We start from the raw sequence: 25,375 nt of genomic DNA, 5'->3' as shown, positions 1-25,375 counted from the left end.
TATTGTTATTTATTACATTGTAATTGGTTGTGTAAACCCTCACCAGTTTCATATACAAACTTGGCTGATTAGCAGCCTCTGCTAACAGCCACGGGACTCAGCAGTAAGAGGACACTTTTCATAAACAAAATATGACTAGGGTCAGTATGACTTGGGATTCAACCAAAGAGGAACATTGTGATATTCTGATTAAAGAAACCTCGATTTGAGAGAATACTGTGTAAATACTGTCTGAAAACAATTGTCGGTCAATAAGAAATGACAGACTGTACACTGCTTATAATTATAAAGTATATTTATAAATTTAAGCTTTATTGAACAATTATGTAGTAGGAAAAAGAATATAAAATAAAAGGGACCATGACAGTTAAACCAGTCCCAATGTGCACATAAAGTTGGAGATGGTCCTGGAGTTGTCTTTTTATTCACTCTCTGGACCCACAGTCTGTGTGAAAACACACACCACATTCCGAACTTTGCTTAAAATCCATCTCGAACAAACGGGTCACTCTCAGGAGTATTGGCTCTTTTTCCTTGGAGCTATTCACCTGCACAAAACACTTTGTGCAATGGGAATGCACCTTCCCACAGCATGCTCATCCATCTTCCCTCCTGCCCTTTCCACTGCTCCTGACGAAAAAAAATGCAATCCACACTGTCCGTCACCAAAACTCTAGAACTTTCTCCTGTTTCCACCATCCTGATTGGCTGACATAATATTCCTAAGCCGAACAGCAGGGCACTTATCTCTAGTCAAAAGAAAAACATTCTACCAGCAGGACACACTGCCTTTGCAGGAAACTGCTGAAATGAAATACTACAGCTGAGTGGTAGAAATCTTAACCAGGGCATTACACTCTCCCTCCACCAAAAATAGTCATGTCCTCATGAATTTGTAACTTATTAAACCATTATCAATAACATTCAAATAAATTTTGTGACTTTGTACCCCCAATCTATTTGTAAGTGGAAGAAGCATATCTGACCATAGGAATGGACGTAACTCTCCGTTTCCCAGGTGCATCCTCTGCCAGTCCAGCTAGGGGATTCCTGACTCTCTGAGACTTCATTATCTCACCTCCAGCTTCAGGCACTCCATGTGACCTTTCCCGTCCACTAGAGGATGCCTCCTCCATCTATCACTTTTATATTCGGCTGCTCAGGTACCCCTGTCACATGACTGAACTTAGCTTCCTTTTGTTTAAGCAGGTGCTGCCGAAAATCTTCGACCTCCACTGGTTAGCACCAGTGAGACCTCTCTCAGAAAAGCGTGTTCTCAGTTACTCGAATAATGTGGCATGTACTCTTGGAACAACCAGCATCAGACTCATCAGTAGAAAAGTCATCTTCATGTTCGAACATCTTTTCAGTTCATCTCCTTTTCCATTTCTTGGTTATTGGTGAGTCACCAACACTGCCTGACTTCGATATCAACGTCTTCAATCCAGGAGACTGCTTCTCTTTCATTTTCCCTGGGAAACCGGACACCGCCCTCACAGGAAAAAGAGGGACAATCAGCATCCCATGTAGGAGAGTAGCACACCTTCCTGAGGTGAACCTGCTAATCGCTGTCATCCCGTTTGTGTGCACAGCTGAAGATTTTTGCAGTTCAGGTCTCACATTCCGAACTTTACTTAAAATCCATCTCGAACAAACAGGGTCTCTCTCAGAAGCATTGGCTGTTCCTTCTTGGGGCCATGCATCTGCACAAACCACTTCATGCAACAAGGGCACCTTTTCTCACAGCATTCTCATCCATCTTCCCTCTTGTCTTCTATGCAGCTCCTAGCAAAAAAAACCTGTGAACCACACTTTCCATCAGCAAAACTTTCTGGAACTTTCTCCCGGTTCCACTGCCCTAATTGGCTGACACAACATTCCTAAGCGGAACAGCAGGGCACTTATCTCGAGTCGAAACCAGAACATTCTACCAGCAGGACACACTGCTTTTGCAGAGAACTGCTGAAATTAAATACTACAGCATAGCAGTATAAATCTTAACCAGGGCATTACAGTTGATTAATTTCTTATTAGTATTTCCAAGTCTCCTGGAAACATTTTTCTCTTTTTAAATTTATTTAATGCCATGTACTGCATATTAATATGAGCAATCTATCTAATTCTATTGCTCTCTCCCTTATTTAGAATAAATCTTGTTTTCCACCTATATAACATATATAACCATATAACAATTACAGCACAGAAACAGGCCATCTCGGCCCTTCTAGTCCACGCCGAACACTTACTCTCACCTAGTCCCACCTACCTGCACTCAGCCCATAACCTTCCATTCTTTTCCTGTCCATCTACCGATCCAATTTTTTTTTAAATGACAAAATCGAACCTGCCTCTACCACTTCTACTAGAAGCTCGTTCCACACAGCTACCACTTTCAGAGTAAAGAAGTTCCCCCTCGTGTTACCCCTAAACTTTTGCCCCTTAACTCTCAACTCATGTCCTCTTGTTTGAATCTCCCCTACTCTCAATGGAAAAAGCCTATCCACATCAACTCTATCTATCCCCCTCATAATTTTAAATACCTCTATCAAATTCCCCCCTCAACCTTCTACGCTCCAAAGAATAAAGACCTAACTTGTTCAACCTTTCTCTGTAACTTAGGTGCTAAAACCCAGGTAACATTCTAGTAAATCTCCTCTGTACTCTCTCTAATTTGTTGACATCTTTCCTATAACTCGGTGACCAGAACGGTACACAATACTCCAAATTGGGCCTCACCAATGCCTTGTACAATTTTAACATTATATTCCAACTTCTATACTCAATGCTCTGATTTATAAAGGCCAGCATACCAAAAGCTTTCTTCACCACTCTATCCACATGAGATTCCACCTTCAGGGAACTATGCACCATTATTCCTAGATCACTCTGTTCTACTGCATTCCTCAATGCCCTACCATTTACCATGTATGTCCTATTTTGATTATTCCTACCAAAATGTAGCACCTCACACTTATCAGCATTAAACTCCATCTGTCATCTTTCAGCCCACTCTTCTAACTGGCCTAAATCTCTCTGCAAGCTTTGAAAATCTACTTCATTATCCACAATGCCACCTATCTTAGTATCATCCACATACTTACTAATCTAATTTACCACCTCATCATCCAGATCATTAATGTATATGACAAACCTAGCCTCCCATTTGATATTGTAAGTTCTCCTAAGCCTTATGTCCCATGTGTTAACACAAATCAAGTTATGGAATAATCCATAAACAAGAATAAATTACAAATATCCCTTCCTGATGCCTGTACGAGGGGTGATTGGCCTAAGGAAGAAGGAGTCAATTTTAGAAATCCTAGCACATTTATTTTTCAACGTAGTCCCTTCCTACATGTACACACTTAGACCAGCGGTCGTGGAGCATACGGATCCCTTCTTTGTAGAAGTGGTCCACAGTAGGGGTGATTGATAAGTTTGTGGCCCAAGGTAGAAGGAGATGAGTTATACATCTCTTGTTACATGCACATGCAGTTCAACCCTTTGAGTGAAAATGCAGAAAGTTTGTAGTTAATAACTCATCTCGTTTCTACCTTAGGCCACAAACTAATCAATCACTCCATGCTGTGGACCACTTCTGGAGGTCCAAGATGCCAACTTCTACAAAGAAGGGATCCGTATGCTCCATGACCGCTGGACTGAGGGTGTAAATGTAGGAAAAACAAGCATGCTAGGTTTTCTAAAATTGATTCCTTCTACCTTAGGCCACAAACTTATCAATCACCCCTTGTAAGAACAGTAAAAGTGTTAATGGTGTACTGTAAGCTGAGGGAGGTTGGGAAAGTATTTATTGAAAAGACTTAACACCAACAATCCAAAAATAACAAGTTTCATCTTACATGCTCTTTACTAATCTTGATTCAAGTTAGAATTGGCATCACAAAAGTAATAAACTAATGTTTATGCTACAATACTTCATTAAAATTAACATGATAATGAATTTAAGAGATATAATTAAGAGGTTATTTAATTGCTCCATTATTGAGTTTTGAGGCCTTGTCTTAATAAAACAGATCTATTGTGAAACCTAATATCAAAATGGGGAAGAAATATCATTTAAGTGACTTTGAACATGGAATGGTTGTTGGTGCCAGATGGGGTGATTTGAGTATCTAAGAAACCACTAATCTCCTGGGATTTCACACACAACAGTTTCTAGAGTTTACAGGGAATGGTGCAAAAACAAAAAAAACATCCAGTGAACGGCAGTTCTGGGGGTTAAAATGTCTTGTTGATGAGAGAGGTCAGAGGAGAATGAGCAGACTGTTTCAAGCTGTCAGGAATGTGACAGTATCTCAAAAAGCCACACATTACAACAGTGGTGTGCAGAAGAGCATCTGTGAGCACACAACACTTCAAACCTTGAAGTGGATGGGCTACAGCATCGGAAAAGCACAAGCATATACTCAGTATCCACTTTATTAGGTACAGCAGGTGTCTTTTCCTACACAGAGTCAACCCATTCCAACTTCAATAATTTGCTGCTCTCCTATCGAGCTTCAGATATTCTACAATAAATCAGAGGTTGCATTTTAAATCATCTTTCCTTTGTGATATTCATCTTTTGGATAAAGTGCTCCACCTAATGGTTGACTTAAGAAATCACAATAAAATCCTACTTTAGATTGAAGAAACAGATTCCTAGAGGAACTCAGGTCAAACAGTAGGGGGAAAGAATTGTTGATGTTTCAGGTCAAGTCCTATCACAGGTTTTTGCTCCTAAACATCGATTATTTTCCCTTCCCTCCCCACCACAATAGATGCTGTTTGACCTGCTGAGCTCAGCTCATAGTTGTTCAAGATTCTAGAGTCTCTTCTATTCTCACTTTTCATTAGGACAAATTCCACAGAAGCATGGAAAATAGGAAAAGGATTTTCATCTGTTTGAACTTTGTTCACCATTCTATGTGATCATCAACAAACCACAATATTCCTGCTCTCCCCCCATACACCTTAATACCTTTTGCACCCAGAAAATCAACTGCTTCCTTCTAAAAAATAACTCAGTAACTTGACCTGTCTGGACATCTGAACTAGCCTATTCCATACATTTACTATCCCTCTGAGCCAAGAAACATCTCCTCATCTCAGTTCTCTGTATCTTGTAAAGTACCGTGATTGACACTGTGATCTCTCACTCTAGAAGCTCGAACCAAGAACTATTGCTTCTCCCCCATAATGCCGTCCTTAGAGACATATTGAAGTGCAATGCCACATTCCTGTTTTCCCTTCTGAAGTCAATAACTTCACTTCCGTCCATGTTCTACACTCTTGCCCATTCCTTCAATCTGAATCACTCACCTTGATGCCTCTTTGCACTTCTCAAATTCCCACCCTGTTTATATTTGTAAGTAAAATTTTGAAATATTATATCAACCTTAAGAGTGGGTGGAGTTAAGATGGTGCAAAGAGGCTGACTCTTCAAGCTCATCTGCAGAAACAGCTTAAATTTCTCTCCTTAATGTCTCTCTTTTCCCTTTTCAAGGTGGCTGGGGTCCTATCGAGGTCCTGATCTGCAATGTTACTCAAACTGCAGTTTATCTATGGCGGATGAGTACCTACTCCTGGAGCTCATCGGCCGACCGTTTTCCAACATTCTCTTGGAAGATGGTGCCTCCAGGGTGTAGCTTTGCACGGCACTGTGGACGTCCGATTCCAGGCCAGCGTTGCCGACCGAGGTGGCGCAGAAGAAGGAACATCAGGATTTTGCAGCAGCGGATGCGGTGGACAGAGGTCTCTGTAGTTGAGCAATCACACACTCTCCCTCTCTTTCTGTCGATGGTGGGGGGAGTTTGCTGCTGATTTTCAAGTCGGAGAATCTTGAAATAAAAGGTGAAGCAGCAGACTGTAATATCGTAACAGTGACTGTTAGTCTCGCCTTCCACAATGTGATGGGTGACATCTCTCTGTCCCTTTTTAGTAAGACAGAAAGTCTGTGCAATGTTGTACTGTCAGGTAAACAATAGTTTTGGTTGACTGCAGATCATGCTCTGTCTTTGGATGCTTTGCTGTTTTATATATATATATATATAAAATAAAGTTTTATATTAGTTTTAAAGTTTTGAAACACATTCAATGGCAGGATTGGCTTGAGGGGCTGAGTGGCCTCAGCCTGCTCGTATTTCCTTATATTCCTAAGCTGTAGTACGGAATGGATCTGCTGCTGCTGCATGGAAAGATACAGCAGCTAGGAAGTTCAGGGTGACGTCCGCTGTTAGCGTAACCCAGGCACCAGTGCATGGCAGAACCCATGAGCACCAACCTGTCATCACTGATGGTAAAATTCTTGGCTAACTGAGAGGTTGCATCTCAGAGAACTTGACAGTAGAGCATGAATTTGGGGCATTAGGGTTAGGGAATGAGTGTTTTATGCTCAGTTCCTTCAGTGTGGCCAGGCGTGTTTGCCTGCAGGTCCAGTTCGGGCACGCACATCGGAACCAGCACAGAAACAGATACTATAAGCCTGCTTTGCAAATGGAAATAGCCATTTCCTGCACTCAGTATCTCTGTGGGCAAAGAATCAGCTGTTGGTCTCCAGAGGGTTCTGCACCCAACCACAAAATATATGCTCAATATCTAGGTGTTCCTTTAAATTGAACGACTTGCCAAAATGCGGCACCAGGAAAACACACTTCTGCTATGATTGGCTGAGGATTACTTTCTCCTTAAATAATATGACCTAAATCCTCCAAACCATATTCTGAACAAGCATTGCAAAAACATAGATGACACTTCGTGCTCATTCTTTGACAAATAAGTTATTTAAAAAATGTGTGCTCTACAAGAGGGTGCCCCCAGTCAAATCTGTTACGTGCAATTTGGGCAGGAAAAAAACACTTAAATGCAATCCACTCTGAAAAGAAAAATCAATGTTCAGATAAATACCTTGTTCTGAAAAAGGCAAAGCTTTCTGCAAAGAGTTTCTAGACAGCAGAGTCAGCTGAAATAAAGGATGTGTGCTTATGCTGACAAGATTTGACCAATTTATATCTGGTCATTAATTTTGTTGTGTTGCCTGGTGCGTAAAATCATGAAGGTCGTCATCAAGGTACAAAATGGTGGATCTGTTGTACACAATGCGAAATTGATCAAAAGTTGATCATATTTATTTAAATTGAAAACAGTAGGCCACCTCTATCTACTTCACAAGCTCCCAAGTATTTCATCTGCTTTTCACACTATTAGCAACCAAGGCAGTCAGCAAGTGCCGGCCACAGGCAATTACAGTAGGTATTCTCACTGCTTTTGAATGAATAAAAGGCATGAGCAGCATTCAGAGATCCTCAGCTCCTCAGGTGAATAGTTTATGACATTTAATAAACCTTTTATAAGATGCAAACAAAAAGTTATTGAGTGCCAAATTAGTCACTGACTTTACTGAGCAAAATTAATACAATATCAATGTTTCTACAGTGCCCATTGTGTATACGGTGAATAGTCCATCATTAACATCTACTTGGATGTTTCATTATGAGTATGGATTAGGATATTTTCCAGACTCTTTTAACAAAGGAATAAAGAGCAGCAGTTCTATATTTCCCACCCTGTTAATTCATATTTTGTATTTATTGTAATGGAAATGCAGTACTCTGCAAAAGTCTTAGGCATCCTAGCTATATATAAACACGTGGAAGTCTGCAGATGCTGGAAATCCAAATCAACACACACAAATTGCCGGAGGCACTCAGCAGGTCAGGCAGTATCTACGTAAATCGATAAACAGCCAATGTTTCAGGCCAAGACCCTTCTTCAGCACTGAAAAGGAAGTGGGAGGATGCTGGGATAAAAAGGTGGGGGAGCGGGGAAGGAAGCTAGCTAGAGGATAATAGATGAAGCTAGGTGGGTGGGAAAGGTAAAGGGCTGGAGAAGAAGGATTCCGATAGGAGAGCGGGAAGGTCCGTAGGAGAAAGGGAAGGAGGAGGGGACTCAGGGTAAGTGATAGGCAGGAGAGAAGTAAAAGGCCAGAGTAGGAAATAGAGGAAGAGGGGAGGGGAAGGGAAATAAGTTTTTAACCAGAAGGCATAATTGATATTCATGCCATCAAGTTGGAGGCTACCCAGAGAGAATATAAGGTGTTGCTCCATCTTAGCACAAGAGGAGGCCAGGAACCAACATGTCAGAACAGGGATGGGAATCAGAATTAAAATGTTTGGTCGCTGGGAAGTTCCACTTGTGGCAGAGATGCTCGGCGAAGGGGTCCCCCATTTACAACAGGACTCACCAACTTAAAGGAGGCTGCATCGGGAGCACTGGACACAATAAACGGCCCCAGCAGATTCGCAGGTGAAGTTCTGCTTCACCTGGAAGTGCTGTTAGGGGCCCTAAATGGAGATGAGGGAGGATGTGAATGGGATGGTGTCGCAATAAGGCCGCTTGCAGAGATAAATGCTGGGAGGGAGAATGCCTAAGACTTTTGCATGGCACTGTGCTGTTTATCTCTGTGAATGCTACCTCAGTATTTATTTCCTCTCTTTTTGCACTACTTATTTAATTTAATTTTCTTTTTTTATATATACTTATTGCAATTTATAGTTTTTATTATTATGCATTGCAATGTATTCATGCTGCAAAACAACAAATTTAATGACCTAAAGTACTGTGCAAAAGTCTTGGGCACCCTAGCTATGTATATATATATATATACCTAAGATTTTTACACAACACTGTGCTTTTCCACAACTACCTTGCTTGATCTGCAGGAAAGCAGCACTCTAACAGTTAATCAGTAAAGCAAGATCTCAAATCATTTTATAACAGAGAGATTTCAGAAGGCAACAACAGGAGCGAATTACAATAAGTCCTTTCCAAAAAATGTCACAGACCTGATGTACCATCAATAACTCTCGGAGACGGGAGGCGAACGATAGGCTTTTATTAGCTGCAAGAGACCACGATTAGCAGCAAGAGACCACCACACAACATCCTGGAGACTGAGGGATGAGCTGTGCCTCCAATCGCCTTTATACCGGGGTCTGTGGGAGGAGCCACAGGAGCAGTCAGCAGAGGGGCATGTCCAGACAGGTACATGTAGTTCACCACAAGACCATAAATGCCTTCTGAATGTCACTGGTGGCACAGTAAAAATGCAAGTGAGATTGAATGATATTTTTAAAAAGCAAGAGAAGCCATGCTGGGTCAATGAACTTTTATGTTCAGAATTTGCATTGCATCACTGTGTTCAGCTGGTTACAACCATGGTAATTCATTGTTTGTAATTAAGTGAAAAATTCCAATGTAGGTGTAGAGCTTTGATAGATTTTTTGGACATTTACTAAATTGAATATATTGGCTGTCATCCAAATATTCGGCTCATTGCTCAGTAATTTCCAACACTTGATTTTGCTCTAATTTCTTTTTCATGATTGAGGATTTTAAGTGTGCTTTGTGGTATTCAACATAAGGACTAGCTTGTTGAGCTGAAGTATCTATTCAAGTGATGGCTGATAAATAATACAGATGTACTCGATTTTTAATATTTGTTAGGAGCTTGTTCAATCTCAAACAATTTCTTGTAGATTATATGATAAATACCAATCAACAGATTTGTGCCTGTAGGATTCATAGTGTACTGCACTAAATGCCACGAAATACAATTCCAAACTAATCCAATGTAAAGCTGGACAAACATTCCCATTTCCCTCCATGGACGCTGCCTCACATGTTGAGTTCCTCCAGTATTTTGTGGTGTTGCCAATGAAAATGTGAATATGTTTCATCCTCATTACCTGCACTTATCACTAAAGTACACTGCAAAGGTGTATTTTAATCGGTGATTAATCTGTCACTTTATAGAGGATACTCCAGTTTTGTGGTTCCCAAAGTGGGTGATAATGCATCCCCCCCCCGGGGGCAGTGGAAGTTTATAAGGGGGTGATAAAGATAAAGGGTTACTGGTAGCAAGAAGGGGCAGCTAAGAGATTTCAGGCTTGATTTAAGAAAATAATTACTTATTATAAACCTTTTATCTTCAGTGCCTCATAAATGATTACAATGATCACACAATCACCTCTTCTCTTGCTAACCCACTCATCCCCCTAGACTTTGCTCAAAGCGCCTTATAGTGATTGAATAGCAATGTGACATTTCTGTATTTGCCATATCATGAGAAACCTGGACTGAAGAAACGGTGTTATTTCCAGTTCACTGCTGTATGGTTCCTATGCTTCAATCATGCAGTGGCGCAATTCCTGTGAATTAGGGTATAGTGTTTAATTGGGTAAAGTTCAGAATCTGCCTTTTCAAATGGACTTGACATTATTTCTCCAGCCCACAGCCTAACCAAGATATTACTGCCCCATTTTATGTATCTTCAGGCAAAGAGTCAGGGTTTGCCTGAGCTCCTTTAGCCTCCTTAAGATTATAAGCACTTAAACTGTTCTAATTAACTGGCAAAACCACATCACAGGACAGCTGTCTATAAAACTAGGCTGCTGTGTCTGACTCCAGCCACCAGCTCACAGGTCATTGTCCTCATCTGGTATCGCAGTGTTTTGAGCAATTTTGAGATCCTCTTCATATTGTGCAGCTACCAGGGCCAATGTCACACTGCTTTTCAATAACTATAACGACGGCATAGCAACAAACAAGTTGGGATCTCCAATAAGCTTTTGCTTTATTGACCACAGCATCTGATGTTGGACTTAAACAACAGGCGATTGACTGTAGTCATTAATCCATAATGAAAATGGCAGAAGCAGAACAAATTAAAAAGATAAATAGTTTGAATGCTTGCTATTGCACACAGAAGATGGCTCTCAAAAATGAAACTACCTGAGACGCTTTTATGTGTTCTTTGAAACCATGATAAAGTTCTTTGAGGACTTGAATACTTCATTCCGTAATCAACTTAAGAATATTAGGAGTGACGTTGCTTATTTGTCAGAATTATTTGCAAAGTTTTTTAAATATATTTTTTATTCTTCTTCTTCTACAAACAACAAAAAAAACAGCACATCCAGAAAAACCACGACCATAACAAAATCAAATTAAATATTGAGCAGCAAAAGGGAGAATAATATAAAGGCAAGAGTAAACATACACAGCGGAGGTGCACAGCACCAAGAAAACCTCAGTCCTCACCCCTTAAGAAAGTCCAATACAGGGCCCCATATCCTTTCAAAGATGTCCCCTCTGTCCTCATTACATAGTCTCAGCCTCTCCAAATGTAAAGTATTTGTCAGTTCTCTCAGCCACAGATTGTACGTAGGCACAGAGTCCATTTTCCACATTTGCAGGATTAACTTCTTAGCAATCACCATTCCAAACAATACAGCCATTCTTTCATATTTATTGGCTGAAGATAGGGAGTTTGTTGCTCCAAGGAGGGCTATGAGCGGGTCTGGTTCCCACTGCTTCCCGTTGCTTCCCATAAGCCTCAGGGAAACAGTGAAAAATACTTTTCCAGTATGCATAAAGCTTACAACATGACCAGAATGAATGTGACAAGTTACTGTTCTCAGATTTATATCTATTACAAACTGGTGAAACATCAGGATAGAAGCTGTGCAACTTTTCTTTGGAATAATGGAGTCTATGTGTTGTTTTAAACTGTTTAAGTCTGTGTCTGACATTGACCGAACAATCATGTATACTCTTTAAACACTCATCCCAGACCTCCTCTGTCAGTTCTATACCCAATTCATCCACCCATGCCTGTTTAAGACCTGCAGTATTCACCCGAGCTCCATTATGTAGGATCTGATAAAAATAGGATACAGCACTACGAGTAACCAGATCAAATTTATTTATTGCCTCCAGGGACTCATGTTTGTCTAAAACTTTGAAATTAGGTATATATTTCCTAACATAATCTCGAATTTGTAAATATCTAAAAAAACTAGATGCAGAGATATTGTAAACTGCTTGTAACTGCACAAATGAGGCAAAGTTTCCATTAATATATATAGGTCACCTACACTACAGATGCCACTCTGTTTCCAGGATGAGAAAACAGTATCATTCAGGCCAGCCAAAAAGGAGTGATTGTCACAAATCGGAGTGTCAATATAAGTTTTTGGGGCCTTAATGTGTATTTGAATCTGCTTCCAAATTCTTATAGTGCTGCCAACCACAAAGCTGTTACTAAAATGTGACTTATTAACTGCAGTGGGGCTATTAAGGAGAGCTGGTAAGGAAATCTTCTTACAAAGCACTTGCTCTATGAGTAACCATGCTGGGCACAAGTCTGAGGTAGAAGGTGGGCCTTTTTTCCACCATGCAAGAATGGATAGGTGGGCAGCCCAGTAATACATTTTAATGTCTGGTAGGGCAAAGCCACCTGCTTCCTTGGGCTTTGACAAGTGTTTTTTAGTAATTCTAATGGCTTAATAATTCCAAATAATGGGTATAATAATTGAATCCAATTGCTTAAAATATGATGGAGGAATAAAACATGGAATTGACTGGAAAAGATGAAGAAATCGTGGCAGTACAATCATCTTGATTAGGTTAACCCTCCCCACCAAAGAAATTGGAAGGGTTTTCCAAAAGTCAATATTGCATTTAACCTGTTCAACTTTGTTTTGCCAATTCACTTGCAAAAGGACATCTGGGTTTTTATAATAGACACACCAAGATAGGAAAAATGATCATAAGTTATTTTAAAGGGAATAGACTGTAAATACTCTGTATTAACCACTGCAGTGACTAGCATTAATTCACTCTTATCCCAATTATTTGAGAAACTACCAGAATTATTAGTTAGAGTCAGAAGGGTGGGTATTGATGTTTGTGGGCTGGAGATATATAAAAGGATATCATCAGCATATCATGAAAGGTGATGTTTATGTCCATGCTTATCAATGGGAGATATCAAAGTGTCCTGTCTGATGCTAACAGCCAGTGGCTCAATGATAACTGCAAACAAAAACGGAGAGAGGGGGCAGCCTTGGCGAGTCCCATGATGAATTGCAAAAGGGGAGGAAGTATTCTGATTAGTGATAATAGAGGCAGATGGGTGTGAATAAATTATCTCAATCCATTTGATGAAAGATGGTCCAAATCTAAATTTCTTAAGTGCAAACATCATAAATGGCCATTCCACTTGGTCAAACACACGTTGTGCATCTAATGAAATGACTACTGCCTCTTCTGCGTGTTTTGTATATAAAATATTGAAAAGACGACGCAAATTAAAATGCATATGTCTACATGGCATAAAGCCAGTTTGATCCGGATGAATAATAGAACAAATGCATTCTTTTAATCTATTGGCCAAGACTTTCCTGAGAATTTTGGTTTCAATGGGCAGCGGCAAAATGGGGTGATATAATGAAACCACCTCGGGATCACGGCCTAGTTTTGGAATCAGAGAAACATTGGCTTTACATAAAGTAGGTGGCAATCTGGAAGCTGTCCTGGAGTGATTCAACATTCGTAAGAGCAGAGGTGACAATTTTGGACCAAACACTTTGAAGAATTCCATGCTAAAACCATCCGGACCCACTGCCTTATTATTGGGGAGGGAAGAGATGACCTTCTTGATCTCATCTAGGCTTATATCAGCATCAAGTGTATTTACTGAATCTGTTGACAGCGTGGGCAGATTCAGATGATCAAAAAATGCTGCCACAGCTTCAACGTCCGCACCTCCTTGTGGTTGGTAAACATTAGCATTGAACTCCGCAAAACACTTACTAATTTTTTCCGGGTCCGTCAATAAAAAGCCATCTTTCGCCTTTATACGATGTATGGCCCTGGACGCCTGCATCTGTCTTAACTAATGGGCTAATAACTTATGGGGCTTTTCACCAAGCTCAAAGTACCTCTGTCGGACTTCTGTCAGTAGTTTTGCAACACTCTTGGACATTATAGAATTATACTCATACCGTAAGGCAGTAATCTTATTAAGTAATTCTGCTTCCTGGTTTATTTTATAAGAGGCTTTCAGATTTGCCAACTGATTGTCTATTTCAGTTAACCTTTTCTTGAATCTTCTTTTTTCTGCTGTCTCATATGCTATTATGCAACCTCTAATAACTGCCTTCATGGCCTCCCAAAGAGTGGAATCATCAACATCGCCAACATCATTGGTGCTTAAGTGCAGATCTATCTTATCTGAAAGATAAGAGCAAAAACCCTTATCCTTTAGCAAAACATTATTTAACCGCCAACTATGTTCACCCCTTTTGTAGTTCAGCTTGAGTATAAGGGAGACAGGAGTATGATCCGATATAAGTATATTATGGTAAGTGCAACCGACTACTGACGAGACCAATTTCGAATCTAACAGAAAATAATCAATCCTAGAGTAGGATTTATGTACTGCAGAGAAATATGAAAAATCCTTCTTTGTGGGATTAAGAAGCCTCCAAATATCCACTATATTATATGATTGCATGAGATTATTAAGTGTTACACTATTTTTAAATTAACAAACTTGGAGGCGTTGTCTATCTAGGAGGGAGTTTAAGATGCAATTAAAGTCTCCACCTACAATTATGTTAGAGTCAGACAGATTAGGCACGGCCTTAAAGAGGTTCGGAAAAAAAATTGGATCATCAAAGTTGGGCCTGTACACATTTACTAGTGTAAATGGTATAGAATTTAATATTCCACTTACTATTACATATCTGCCCCTCTGGTCAGCGATAGTTTGTGTGTGAACAAACGGTATGGTTTTTTTATTAGGATTGGAAACCCTCTAGTTTTTAGTACTAAAATTTGACTGGTAGACCTGAGACGCCCAGGAGGGACAAAGCACTTTCACCTCTGATTTCTTAATGTGTGTTTCTTGGAGAAAACAAATATCAGCTTTGAATGTACGAAGATGTGCATACACCTTCCCTCTCGTCAGTGGACTATTCATCCCCCGTACATTCCAGCTGACAAATTTAGCTTCACCAGTGCTGTGCATATGTGAATTACATGTCATATCTGCTGGTTAACAAAAAACTATGCTGTATAGTCACGGCATAATACAAACTGTAACTCAAATAGATGTGCTGTAACAACCCCTTGAGAAATACAAAAAACCCTCCCAAAAATTAAAAAAACACACCAGGAGTAGTACTTCCATACCCCTAACCTAGAGTCAAAGCTATATCCAAGGGGTGCGAGTCCTGACGAAGGGTCTCGGCCCAAAACATCGACAGTGCCTATCCTTATAGATGCTGCCTGGTCTGCTGTGTTCCACCAGCATTTTGTGTGTGTTCAATGGGCCAACACATGGCCCGGAATAGCAAGATAACTACCCATTACTCACTAAACACAGGAGAAACACCTCTTCACAAATACACCATGAAATATAAAAATAAACAATAACAATCAGTCTTCACCCACATCTTAGTGTGAGCTTATTTTTCAGTTCCTCATGTGCTGAACATAACAAAAGAATACTATTTGGAAACTAAATTCAAGTCTACTCCATGATCCGTACTTTAAGGAACAAATTAAAAAAGAAATTGGTCTCTACTTAGAATTTAATGATAATGGAGAGGTTTCACCTCCCATTTTATGGGATACTCTGAAGGCGGTCTTAAGAGGGAAAATTATAGCGATATCTTCATATAAGAAAAAAATAAGGAATAAAACATTAGAGGAATTACAAAATAGGCTGAAGGAACTAGAGAAAAAACACAAATTGAATTTGTCACAGGATATATTAGGGGAAATTAAAAGAATTAGGAATGAAATAAATAGTTTGGCTATGCAAGAAATCAGGAAAAACTTAATGTTTCTGGAACAGAGCCATTATGAAAGTAGATCGAAATCTATGAAAATACTGGCGTGGAAACTGAAAAAAAAGATAGCAGAAAATACAATTCATAGAATTAGGGACCCAAGAACGAAAACGATAAAAAATAAGCTAAGTGAAATTCAAGAAGCTTTTGAAGTGTTTTACAAAACTCTATATTCCAAAGTTCCAGGGGGAAGCATAACCCAAATTGACACCTTCTTGAATTCTCTAGATAGATAGATAGATATTTTATTCATCCCCATGGGGAAATTCAGCTTTTTTCCAATGTCCCATACACTTGTTGTAGCAAAACTAATTACATACAATACTTAACTCAGTAAAAAATATGATATGCATCTAAATCACTATCTCAAAAAGCATTAATAATAGCTTTTAAAAAGTTCTTAAGTCCTGGCGGTAGAATTGTAAAGCCTAATGGCATTGGGGAGTATTGACCTCTTCATCCTGTCTGAGGAGCATTGCATCGATAGTAACCTGTCGCTGAAACTGCTTCTCTGTCTCTGGATGGTGCTATGTAGAGGATGTTCAGAGTTATCCATAATTGACCGTAGCCTACTCAGCACCCTTCGCTCAGCTACCGATGTTAAACTCTCCAGTACTTTGCCCACGACAGAGCCCGCCTTCCTTACCAGCTTATTAAGACGTGAGGCGTCCCTCTTCTTAATGCTTCCTCCCCAACACGCCACCACAAAGAAGAGGGCGCTCTCCACAACTGACCTATAGAACATCTTCAGCATCTCACTACAGACATTGAATGACGCCAACCTTCTTAGGAAGTACAGTCACATTAAGCGAAGAACAAAATAGAACGATGACTGCTGACATAACTGAAGTTGAATTAAAAGCTGCAATTAGTAGGCTTAAATTAAGCAAGTCACCAGGATCAGATGGGTATACAGCAGAGTGGTACAAAGAATTTAAAAATGAGTTAATTCCTGTTTTACTCCCCACACTGAACTGGGCTCTAAAAAAGACACAAATGCCACCCAGTTGGAAGGAAGCGATAATCTCAGCTATACCAAAAGAAGGCAAGGATAAAATGGAATGCGGGTCATTTAGACCAATATTCGTTCTTAATGTAGATTATAGATTATTCACCTCCATTATGGCCAAACGATTAGAGGAGTTTCTACCCATACTGATACGTAACGATCAGACAGGTTTTATACGACAACGCCAAACACAAGACAATATATGAAGGACACTTCACATTATGGATCATATACAAAAAAATAAAATTGAAGCAATAGTGATAAGCATGGACGGTGAAAAGGCATTTGATTCGGTTAATTGGAATTTTCTTTACAAAGTTTTACAAGACACAATTTTGTTTCCAAGACACAATTATACAGGCTCTATATGACAACCCCACTGCTAGGATTAAAATCAATGGATATTTATCAAATAGTCTTACCCTAGAAAGGGGCACGAGACAGGGTTGTGCATGGTCACCACTACTCTTCGCGTTATATCTGGAACCATTAGCTCAATACATCAGACAAAATGAAGATATCAGGGGAATTACTATTAAAGGGACAGAGCATAAATTGGCTTGTTATGCGGATGACATTTTGATCTATCTAGGGCAACCAACATACTCTTTACCTAAATTGATGCAATCCTTTGAACAATATGGTCAATTATCAGGATACAAGATCAACATAGATAAAACCCAATTACTTTCATATTACTATAGCCCACCAAGAGAAATTGGAAGTCGATACCCCTGGGCATGGCACACAGAGTCTTTCAAACATTTGGGCATCATTATGCCAAAAGATTTGGCAAAATTATCAGAATGTAATTATCAGCCTTTATATAAAAAAATTAAGGAAGATGTGGCAAGATGGAGCCTGATTCCTTTTTTCAGTCTCAGTTCAAGGATTGAGTCTATTAAAATGAATATACTGCCCAGACTGTTATATCTCTTTCAGACCCTACCAATAGAGATTAATCAAAATCAATTCAATGAATGGAACAAGATGCTATCAAGGTATATTTGGCAGGGTAAAAGGCCTAGAGTTCATCTTAAAACTTTGCATTTAGCAAAGGAAAAGGGGGGATGGGGCCTACCTTCTCTTAGAGATTATTATTTTGCAGCACAGTTGAGAGCTGTGATATGTTGGTGCAACCCATCATATGACGCTCAATGGAAAAACATTGAGGAGCGGGTACTTCCCATCCCTATACAAGCAATTTTGGCTGATAACAACCTGCAAAGGTACATAAATACTATTGATAACCCATGGGTGAAATTGACTCTTAAAATATGGAAAACTACTATAAAAGAATATAATCAAGATATTGCAATTCTTAAATGGTGTGCATATGACTGGGATTTTACACCAAATAAATTGGATGCTAGATTTAAGGACTGGACAGCTAAAGGAATAACAGTTCTTTGCAACATAATGAAAGAAGGAACACTGTTCAGTTTTGAAATGCTTAAAGAGAAACACTTATTAGAAAAACCAAGATTTTTATCGGTATTTACAGATGCGACAATATGTTAATAAGATGCTTAAAACTGTAACCAAGGCAAGTACATGCTTGATAGAGCTCTTTAGAAAAGCATATAATTCAGAAAATGGTAGTAGAATCATTTCAAGCACGTATAAGGGGTTGTCAAATCTTAAAACACATTCGACTTCATACATTAAAACAAAATGGGAGAAGGAAGGAAGGATAATTATATCTGAGGAAGAATGGACAACAATATGGAGGTATCAATGGAAGTGTACCAGTTCACAGAAATGGAGGGAGTTTGGATGGAAAAACTTGATAAGATTTTATTTTTTTACACTATATCAGAAATCCCATTATGATAGTAACCTCCCTGTTTGCTGGAGAAATTGTGGAAATCAAAATGCAAATCATTATCATATTTTATGGGACTGCCCTGTTATCAAAAACTATTGGAGGGGTTACACAATGCCCTACAAGACATCTTTAAATATGAAATACCCTCAGAGAGTAAGACCATATATTTTGGATATATACCTCAAAAATGGTTGAAAAGAGATAAATATTTAATGAATATACTGTTGGTGGCTGGTGTTATGACCTCAGCCCCCTCCTTTGTGAGAATCGCAAGAGCCCTAGTCAAGGGGGGGGGTCAACTGACCCAAGAGGGGGAGAGACGTGCTGAATAGACACAGGAAATGGGAAAGAGAGAGAGAGACGTGCGGAAGACCACGTTCTCCCGAGAAGCAGAATAAAGGCGATATTGACTATTGTCTCATGAAGACCACGTGAAAAGCCCTCGGGCAAAGTGGGCTGGTTGAGAGAGAGATCGCATCACCTGCAAACTGATTGACACCTGCGATCCCGTGAAGAAGTATAAAGGAGGGTCTGAGGGGGGGGGAACCCTCAGACGCACCAAGGAGACACCAAGGAAGCACGATACCGATTCCCGTGGGAGCGGGAAGCCATTTTGAAGGAAGCCACGTGCGTTAGATTCCAAATTTTGAATCTGTGGCTGGAACCATCGGAAGACCGCTTTTAAATAACAACGGGGAAGCCTGCTCCCCTGATTCCAAGGATTTGCTCTGTAAAGACAACGGGCAAGTGTTTATCCTTTCTCAACCATCTCTCTCTCTCCACAACGTGAAACCCCAGCGGTTCCCAAAAGGGAAAAGCCTGCAAACTTCTGAGTGACTCTTTATATTTCAATTGGACTCAGTATTAACCCTAGACAACTATAGAGCTTATTTCTGATTGATTATTATTACACCGGTGTTTTAGATCGAGTTTTGACAATGTATATGATCTGAATGTTTTGTATTAACCATACGCTTGTGCCCCTTTTTGAATAAAACGTTTGAAAATAGTAGCATCCGACTCAGCTGATCCCACTATCTTTGCTGGTAAGTTACCTGGTTACGAGGTTACGTAACAAGTGGGGTTCTCGTCCCGGATTTGAAACCAAAGGGGAGGGTCAGTGAATCGGGCTGTAAGTCCAAACTTAAATCTGGTTACGCAGGTAGCCAGACAGGAAACCAGCAAAGATGGATGTGGATGAATTTACGAGAAACCCGACGGTAGAGGCGCTAGGGAAGGCTACAAAATCAGACTTGGTAAATTTGGCGCAGGCGTTAGACCTCACAGCGGTGAAGCCAGCAATGAAAAAGCAGGAAGTGCGAAGGGTCATACAACAGTATTACGTTGGGAAGAAGGTGTTTGCAGCTGAGGATTTGGAAAATATCCCCGAAAAGAGATTAGCGAGTGGGACAGATCAGGCAGAGTTGGAGAAAGCAAGGTTGGACCATGAGCTTAAAGTAAAGCAGCTCGAAGCAGCTGAAAAGGCTGAGGAGAGAGCTGCCAAGGAAAAGGCTGCGGAACGAGCTGAAAAGGCTGAGGAAAGAGAGCATGTGTTCAAACTAAAGGAATTAGAGATGAAACGGGGTCATGAGCTCCAGCTAAAGCAGCTAGAAGTAAAAGCAGAAGAGAAAGAGAGACAAAGGAGCCATGAATTGGAGCTGGACAGGCGAAGGCAAGAGCGAAGAGCTCAAGGGGAAGAGAGAGAGGAGGGGTTTGATGTTAGTCGGGCGTTGAGGTTGGTCCCCCCGTTCGAGGAGATGGATGTTGATAGTTATTTCTTGCTTTTTGGGAAGGTGGGTCATATCGCATCAAAATGCTTTGCTCCGAGAAAGGAGCCAGAGAGGGAGAGAGCAGCGATCCCTATCGGGCGTGCAGTGGTAATCAGGAAATCGACAAGAGGGCCCCAGGTAGATGGAATACAGGAGGGGCGGGAGACATTTAGTTCCGAAGGAACCGTGTCTTTGAAGGAAGGGGACCCCCCCCATCCCCGTACGAATTTGGAGAGACACGGGGGCGGAGCTATCATTAATTAGCCGTAACGTGTTACCCCTCGGACCTCCGACGGGCGAGGTAGCCCTGAGAGGCCTAGGGAACTGGATCAAAGTAGTGCCTTTGCATAGGGTCCTTCTCGATTGCGAGTTGGTGTCGGGACCTGTGGAACTAGGAGTCCTGCTGGAGTTACCGGGGGAGGCGTGGACCTCCTTTTGGGTAATGACCTCGCGGGTGGGAAGATGGGAACCACCCTGATAGTTGAGGCCCCGCCCATGGAGTCCCCGAGCTATCCCGCATGCGCGGACACTTGCAGCCTGTCGAGAAAAGCAGCTGAGAACCAGAGCAGTTTAAATCGGGCCAGTAGTGAATTGGCCAAGATGTTTTTACCGACCCTATACCACGAGGGTTCCGAAGGTGGTAAAACAGAAAGTAGTAAAGTGAAAGGGGGTAAGGGTGAGGAGATAGCCCCCCCCCCCCTTAGTGAAGAGAAAGGTCCTAGAGGTAGGAAATAAAGATGAGAAACGGATAAAGCTGTTAAAAGGTCCAGAGTTGAACATGGTTGATCTGTCTGGTTTGGCAGAATTGTTTGGAGAAGTTGAGAGTTCAAAAGGTGTTCCCGATGGTCCCGAGAGTGAAATGAGGGCAGTCTTAGAGAGGAAGGGTATCCTTGCTGTGGAGAAGTCAGCTGAAATGGCCGAGGAGGTTGTTTCAGCTCGCAGGGTTGTGCCTTCCCCAACGGGGGGCTGCCTAGAGAGTAACTGGAAGGATCGGGGGACGTTAGAATTTGAAAAAGGTATGGGTGTTGAAAGCCTGGAAGAGGCCAATGTCCCGTTTGAGTGTGTCCAAGATGGGGATGCACGTGGTGCTGAACCTAGTCACGGAGCTCAGGAAAAAGCTGAGGTATTTGACTCAGCTGGACGAGACGGCCGTCCTTTTGGATCAGATAGGTTTGGTTCGAGGAAAAAAGGGTTAACCTTGGGGAGTGCGAGTCCCCAGAGGGTTGTGCTGAGGGGAGTGTTCAGAGTTAATGTGGAGTTTATGAATGGGGAGATAACTGTTGTTGTGGGGGAGAACTGTAAATCTGTAGTTCCCAACTCGAAGGGAAAAGGGTTAAAGTCTAAAATGATGCCTACGCACTGATTATGGGTTGATTTGGAATGTAAAGGTGCCTCACACGCTAGTGTTATTCAAGAAAGCACTGCGAGGAAGCCAAAATTTAAATGCAGCCAGGGGGAAAGGTTCGCCCTGAAACACATCAGCCTGTATGGTCTTGGCAGAAGGGCTAACTACCTGGGTGGACGCGGAGTTAAGAGCTTAACCCTTGTGGGAAGGAAAGGCGGGAGAGTACCTTGCCAAATTACTCGCAGTCCCAACGGGGGGACTCACCGGGAAAAGGCGATGGGTAATAGAAATGCCCTTTGTAAACCACAATGCCGGTTGTACGGGTTCGCGCCAAAGCCTGTGAATAATAAAGACCACCCCTTGGGAGACCTGCAGGTGAAATACCACGACCGAAACGATTAGTATTTGTATAAACTTTTGTAGATGCACCTAAGCTAAGATCACACCTCCTTAGTTATGTTGCTGAAGAAAGCAAATAAATAAGGTGGTTATTGAGCTGAAGTTTGATGCTACCAGACTTTAGTATGGCACGTGAGGTTAAGGTATTAAAGAAAGGGGCACTGTACTTGTTACCTGTTTAGATACTGACTTGAATGTATAACAGTAGTACTCTGTGAAGAGAAAAGCTTGTGTAGTATGTAGATTCACAAAAAAAAGTCCTGTACCAACCTGTTTTTAACCGCTGGTAAAAAACCTGCTATGGGGGGAGGTGTTATGACCTCGGCCCCCTCCTTTGTGAGAATCGCAAGAGCCCTAGTCAAGGGGGGGTCAACTGACCCAAGAGGGGGAGAGACGTGCTGAATAGACACAGGAAATGGGAAAGAGAGAGAGAGACATGCGGAAGACCACGTTCTCCTGAGAAGCAGAATAAAGGCGATATTGACTATTGTCTCATGAAGACCACGTGAAAAGCCCTCGGGCAAAGTGGGCTGGTTGAGAGAGAGATCGCATCACCTGCAACCTGATTGACACCTGCGATCCCGTGAAGAAGTATAAAGGAGGGTCTGGGGGGGGGGGGAACCCTCAGACGCACCAAGGAGACACCAAGGAAGCACGGTACTGATTCCTGTGGGAGCGGGAAGCCATTTTGAAGGAAGCCACGTGCGTTAGATTCCAAATTTTGTATCTGTGGCTGGAACCATCAGAAGACCGCTTTTAAATAACAACGGGGAAGCCTGCTCCCCTGATTCCAAGGATTTGCTCTGTAAAGACAACGGGCAAGTGTTTATCCTTTCTCAACCATCTCTCTCTCTCCACAACGTGAAAACCCCAGTGGTTCCCAAAAGGGAAAAGCCTGCAAACTTCTGAGTGACTCTTTATATTTCAATTGGACTCAGTATTACCCCTAGACAACTATAGAGCTTATTTCTGATTGATTATTATTACACCGGTGTTTTAGATCGAGTTTTGACAATGTATATGATCTGAATGTTTTGTATTAACCATACGCTTGTGCCCCTTTTTGAATAAAACGTTTGAAAATAGTAGCATCCGACTCAGCTGATCCCACTATCTTTGCTGGTAAGTTACCTGGTTACGAGGTTACGTAACAAGTGGGGTTCTCGTCCCGGATTTGAAACCAAAGGGGAGGGTCAGTGAATCGGGCTGTAAGTCCAAACTTAAATCTGGTTACGCAGGTAGCCAGACAGGAAACCAGCAAAGATGGATGTGGATGAATTTACGAGAAACCCGACGGTAGAGGCGCTAGGGAAGGCTACAAAATCAGACTTGGTAAATTTGGCGCAGGCGTTAGACCTCACAGCGGTGAAGCCAGCAATGAAAAAGCAGGAAGTGCGAAGGGTCATACAACAGTATTACGTTGGGAAGAAGGTGTTTGCAGCTGAGGATTTGGAAAATATCCCCGAAAAGAGATTAGCGAGTGGGACAGATCAGGCAGAGTTGGAGAAAGCAAGGTTGGACCATGAGCTTAAAGTAAAGCAGCTAGAAGCAGCTGAAAAGGCTGAGGAGAGAGCTGCCAAGGAAAAGGCTGCAGAACGAGCTGAAAAGGCTGAGGAAAGAGAGCATGTGTTCAAACTAAAGGAATTAGAGATGAAACGGGGTCATGAGCTCCAGCTAAAGCAGCTAGAAGTAAAAGCAGAAGAGAAAGAGAGACAAAGGAGCCATGAATTGGAGCTGGACAGGCGAAGGCAAGAGCGAAGAGCTCAAGGGGAAGAGAGAGAGGAGGGGTTTGATGTTAGTCGGGCGTTGAGGTTGGTCCCCCCGTTCGAGGAGATGGATGTTGATAGTTATTTCTTGCTTTTTGGGAAGGTGGGTCATATCGCATCAAAATGCTTTGCTCCGAGAAAGGAGCCAGAGAGGGAGAGAGCTGCGATCCATATCGGGCGTGCAGTGGTAATCAGGAAATCGACAAGAGGGCCCCAGGTAGATGGAATACAGGAGGGGCAGGAGACATTTAGTTCCGAAGGAACCGTGTCTTTGAAGGAAGGGGACCCCCCCCCATCCCCGTACGAATTTGGAGAGACACGGGGGCGGAGCTATCATTAATTAGCCGTAACGTGTTACCCTTCGGACCTCCGACGGGCGAGGTAGCCCTGAGAGGCCTAGGGAACTGGATCAAAGTAGTGCCTTTGCATAGGGTCCTTCTCGATTGCGAGTTGGTGTCGGGACCTGTGGAACTAGGAGTCCTGCTGGAGTTACCAGGGGAGGCGTGGACCTCCTTTTGGGTAATGACCTCGCGGGTGGGAAGATGGGAACCACCCTGATAGTTGAGGCCCCGCCCATGGAGTCCCCGAGCTATCCCGCATGCGCGGACACTTGCAGCCTGTCGAGAAAAGCAGCTGAGAACCAGAGCAGTTTAAATCGGGCCAGTAGTGAATTGGCCAAGACGTTTTTACCGACCCTATACCACGAGGGTTCCGAGGGTGGTAAAACAGAAAGTAGTAAAGTGAAAGGGGGTAAGGGTGAGGAGATAGCCCCCCCCCCCTTAGTGAAGAGAAAGGTCCTAGAGGTAGGAAATAAAGATGAGAAACGGATAAAGCTGTTAAAAGGTCCAGAGTTGAACATGGTTGATCTGTCTGGTTTGGCAGAATTGTTTGGAGAAGTTGAGAGTTCAAAAGGTGTTCCCGATGGTCCCGAGAGTGAAATGAGGGCAGTCTTAGAGAGGAAGGGTATCCTTGCTGTGGAGAAGTCAGCTGAAATGGCCGAGGAGGTTGTTTCAGCTCGCAGGGTTGTGCCTTCCCCAACGGGGGGCTGCCTAGAGAGTAACTGGAAGGATCGGGGGACGTTAGAATTTGAAAAAGGTATGGGTGTTGAAAGCCTGGAAGAGGCCAATGTCCCGTTTGAGTGTGTCCAAGATGGGGATGCACGTGGTGCTGAACCTAGTCACGGAGCTCAGGAAAAAGCTGAGGTATTTGACTCAGCTGGACGAGACGGCCGTCCTTTTGGATCAGATAGGTTTGGTTCGAGGAAAAAAGGGTTAACCTTGGGGAGTGCGAGTCCCCAGAGGGTTGTGCTGAGGGGAGTGTTCAGAGTTAATGTGGAGTTTATGAATGGGGAGATAACTGTTGTTGTGGGGGAGAACTGTAAATCTGTAGTTCCCAACTCGAAGGGAAAAGGGTTAAAGTCTAAAATGATGCCTACGCACTGATTATGGGTTGATTTGGAATGTAAAGGTGCCTCACACGCTAGTGTTATTCAAGAAAGCACTGCGAGGAAGCCAAAATTTAAATGCAGCCAGGGGGAAAGGTTCGCCCTGAAACACAT

General features: G+C 42.0%; 1 long non-coding RNA gene across 3 annotated transcripts in view; it reads left to right on the top strand.

Moving 5' to 3' along the window:
- The window catches only part of LOC140732084 (uncharacterized), a 73,850-nt gene extending 67,811 nt beyond the window's left edge, over positions 1–6,039 (top strand). For 2 of the 3 annotated variants that reach the window (XR_012099973.1, XR_012099972.1), the window contains exons 3-4: positions 1,210–1,400; positions 5,507–6,039. This is a non-coding gene — a long non-coding RNA (uncharacterized lncRNA). Of the gene's footprint in view, positions 1–1,206; positions 1,401–5,506 lie in introns of all 3 variants that reach the window. The other variant, XR_012099974.1, reaches the window with a different exon arrangement.
- Positions 6,040–25,375: the final 19,336 nt, after the last annotated feature.

Source organism: Hemitrygon akajei, chromosome 8 (assembly GCF_048418815.1).
Source record: "Hemitrygon akajei chromosome 8, sHemAka1.3, whole genome shotgun sequence".
NCBI classification, from domain to species: Eukaryota; Metazoa; Chordata; class Chondrichthyes; order Myliobatiformes; family Dasyatidae; genus Hemitrygon; species Hemitrygon akajei.
The sequence above is the reverse complement of the archived record's forward strand: the minus strand, read 5'-3'. Positions and strand labels throughout refer to the sequence as shown.